General features: G+C 36.9%; 1 long non-coding RNA gene across 1 annotated transcript; it reads right to left on the reverse strand.

Moving 5' to 3' along the window:
• Positions 1 to 1,370: 1,370 nt before the first annotated feature.
• On the reverse strand, positions 1,371 to 4,305 carry LOC146369101 (uncharacterized). The gene is made up of 4 exons (XR_014797275.1): positions 3,946 to 4,305; positions 3,251 to 3,293; positions 2,739 to 2,891; positions 1,371 to 2,254 (listed from the first exon to the last, which is right to left on the reverse strand). It is a non-coding gene; the product is annotated as an uncharacterized LOC146369101 (long non-coding RNA).

Below are 4,305 nucleotides of genomic sequence, written 5' to 3' on the forward strand. Positions count from 1 at the left end.
AAAGCAAAGGAAAGTCTTTGAACAACTTGAGGTTCATGTCAATATTCTTAAATTGTAAGTGGTTATATGAATTGCATTCACATCTTTTGACATTGTAAGCAAAACAAAAATACATAAATGTGTTTTTAAAAAAGACTGAAATTTTTCTTAGTTAGCTATAAATCTGTACAAATGTGGAAGTTTAGACTTATTGCTGTTAATATTAGGAAAATCCTGGCATAAACCCCAGAGCCTAACAAAGTGTTTTTGTTGTCTCTCCCCTGTAGCCAGGCACACTGAATGTACAACTAAACACTGTCGTACTTTCAGCTGCTCCTTCACTTCCCAAGGGGTCACCACGGCAGATGGGTCCACATGTTTGATTTGATTTTAAGCTAGATGGTCTTCACATATCCTGCCATTTATCCAGTCTTCAAACTCCTAGTGCTCCTGGTGCACTACACTGTTAAAAAAAACATCCTAAAAAAACAGTAATATTCTGGCAGCTGGGGGCGCCAAAATAATACCGTAAAATAACAGAAAATAACTTTCTCATAAAAATATGGTTATTTTCAGTAATGAAAATACAATTTGTTGCCCTAATTTTACATGTGATTTTGCCTTTTTCAAGTGCTTTTAAACATTAAATTAGGAACATTTTAATGTGATTAAACAATGAAATTATCTATAAATAGGGGGAAAAAACAATTCCTAAAAAAAACAGTAATATTCCGGCAGCTGGGGCGCCAAAATACTACCGTAAAATAACAGAAAATAACTTTCTCATAAAAATACAGTTATTTTCAGTAATGAAAATAGAGTTTGTTGCGCAAATTTTACATGGGATTTTACATTTTCCAAGTGCTTTTAAACATTAAATTAGGAACATTTTAATGTGATTAAACAATGATATTACCTATAAACAAGGTCAATGAATGTGGCAATATGAATAATGCTTAAATTTACAGAAATATACAGTTAACAGTTGGGTTAAATAACATTATTTGATGTAAAAAAAGTTGTATATTCAATTATATTTGATGTAATACAACATTATACAGCACAAAATAATTTGATTTATCTTTCAAAACATGTCAAAAAACTAGATATTGGCTTTAAAATTACAATTCACTTAATTTTACATAATATCACATGTAAATTTAGATTTTAAGTGTAATTTAACATAAATTTCCTGAATATTTACTGGACTTTCAGTTTGAATTAAGTGTGCTCCCTGTAAGATTGTGGGTTTTATCTGTCACAAAACACCCAAAGAAACCTTATTAAACAAAACCCCTGATTATAATTAAATCAAGATTATGTTAATTCTTGATCATATGTTGTGTATGAGCAGTTTGTACATGTTTATTTTACTTATAAGACATGAGACATTGTTTCAATCATTAACATGGATTTTATTGACAAAAAGAAAACCCTTCCTGGAACAATCCAAGAACAACTAACAATTATGCATAAACAAAGGCCCGTAGAAAAAAGAATCTAATGCAAACGCACATTTTAGCACAAAAGAAGGGGACGATGCCGCCTCGAATGTTCATCTGCCTCCCCACATCTGGAGCAACGAAAAGGGGTATATTTGAGGCACATAACCTGCAGGTTTAGAAGTAGCTCTAGCTTTCTGAAATTCTCACATTTAGGGCTGCTGCTGGCCATTTGGGTTCCCTTGGAGAAATTTGCAAAGTAATCATATGCAAAGAACAACTCGAGTAAAACAAAAGCCTCATTGTTATGCTGATTATACTTAACTGATAAGTATTGATATGTTGTAAGTTGTCACTTTAACACAAACTTTTACCAAAATAACTGAACGAATGGGACTGTGTTTGCAGGGCAAGCACCACAAGTGTTAATGTATAGCCTATTACAATAAACTGAGATGAAGATAATACTTAAGACAATGCTACACCTAAAGCAGGACAGAGTGACAGAGAGTCAGCAGACAGTAACATACCAACTGGCTAGCACTAATGCTAACTAAATGTGAATAGGATTTGCAGCCTATATTTCACTTTTCCCCTATCAAGCAGGCCACCTGTGCTGTTGACATTGACCACTGGTCAATGTCAACAGAGACCAGTGTTACTGAACAACAGATAAGGTTATCCTCAGGATAAAAATAAGAACTTTTTACGCTCTCCACTCATAGGCCGCAATTTTGGCGATCAACGTCAGAACCTTTGGATTGACTGCAAGATTTTTCTTAGACATGTTCCACTCCACTTTGGATCCTTTGTCGGGGTTTATCTTAAGGCATCTGTTGAATGAAAAACAACAACTTCATTAAGAAACTGAGGACTGGACTGTATGTGTTTTTTTACATTTGCAATGAATCTAAGTGTAGATTGAGCTTGCTTTTGGGTGTGTGTTTGGACATAAAGGTCATTGTGGAACAGAGGGGTGATGCAAAGATGTTTGGTTAACCTGTGAGTCTATTGCAAATGCTGTTTCAGGGTAGTGAAACATCTATGAACATCTACTACTCAAAGGTCTCTTTCTATAACTTGACATGAGCATGAATCAAGGATATTTCAGAGACAGCCATCTGAAACGCAAATATTAGTTATTTGGTGATTTGTCAATCTACAAATCATCTCAACACTCAAGCATTGCTCATTCCTATGTGTTTTAGCTGCAAATGAAAGGAGATCTGATGATTTGATTTGGATTGCATAACTTTAGATTTCACTGTCTCATCATTCTTATGTCTCAATGCATAAAATTGACTGGTGCCGCCTTACCATTGCAAGATTTCCAAGGTTGCTGCCTGGGCTACTGGATAAGAAATGTTCGTGCAGTAGTAAGAGCCAAACATCAGGATAAAGTGATATAGCCATTCACAATTGCCTGGTCCACAGATAACATAAAGTGCTCGGCTGCCAAAGTAGAGTTTCCTGTTGTGTACATGAACAAGAGACAAGGGGACAAAAAACAGTCCACACATGACTCAAACAACTTACTGCAATGTCACAACTGATGTATATCAATTACATACACTGGCATGCAGTTTGGGCCCTATGATCAACTACAAGGTGTCCAAACTTTTGCTGTGGGCCTTTTCCTTTTCTGTTTAAAAAAATATGAAAATTATTTTATTTAAAATTAAATGTCATCTATAACTTTAAGCCATTTGGAGATTATTTCATCTTCTACTTGCTTAACTGTTCACATGAACTGAAATTTTGACCATGGGTGCCCTACAACTGTGACAGGTGTAATCTTTTGACATCCTTAAATGCAGCACAAAACTCACCTTTACAGCTTACTGAATAAATTTGAGAACTCACGCTACTAATCTGCAGGGGAAGAAAAAAAAAACCTTATGAATCATGAAACCTGCCAAAATCCAAATACATGTATGCAATGTACGTTTAAATGTAGTCAAATAATTCGCCTCAGCTGCTTTAGCCCTACTTCCTTTCCACAAAATAGAAGGAAATACTTGGCTTGCATGTCCATTACATTTTACAGGGCAAAGCTAGCACAGTGGGCTACTTCTATTTCCTATTTCTCTCACTTCATCACGCAGCGCATCTTGGCAGGCACGAGCTCTCTACAAGAGTGCAGGTGTGTTGCTAGAATGGAACAGGTCGCCTATTGGCTCTTAAGTTGCACACTTAATTTCACATTAAAACAAATGCATCAGTGGCAGCTGTCGTTGCGGGCCCCCTAACGGGTATTAGCGGTGTAGAGACTATCCGCGTAGCAACTGCTGTGTTTACACGGTCACAGAAAGCTGGCAACTAACAAATTAGCGAACAACAACTCTGCTAGCCAGCAAGATAGCGGCTGGTCTAGCTGTATACTAACTGCACCTTATACTGACAGACGACGTCCTTTGCCTTCATAGCTAGGGATTCCATGCCTTTTACCGTCTCAGTAAACTGCGAGCCATAGTGGTCAAGCAATTCCAAGTTAAATCTACTAAGCTGAGTTTGATATACTTGCCTTGCAGCACTGCATGGATGATCCTTCACCAACCTCTCTCTTCCAGCGCACTTTCCATTTGTGATGCGCGAATCATGAATGAATCGTTCAATACTCGAGAATCACTTTACTGACTCGTGAATCGTGATTCACAAGCCGAACTGACTCATCCCTGTTGCCCGTAGCAAACTAATTTCATTAGTAGAAATATATCTAGCTTATAATTAAAACTGGGGGGGGGGACAACAGCCAGTTTCTTAACAAAAACATTTCTGCTCTGAACTGGAAGAAAAAACCCTGAGTAGAAGCTCACATCAAGACAATAGCTCCTGGGTTCACAGTAGCATCGCTCTGCTAACATGCTAACAGCACATTTGAGCT

The sequence above is a fragment of the Perissodus microlepis genome, chromosome 17 (genome assembly GCF_051167445.1).
Source record: "Perissodus microlepis isolate ML-2025 ecotype Zambia chromosome 17, ASM5116744v1, whole genome shotgun sequence".
Classification (NCBI taxonomy): domain Eukaryota; kingdom Metazoa; phylum Chordata; class Actinopteri; order Cichliformes; family Cichlidae; genus Perissodus; species Perissodus microlepis.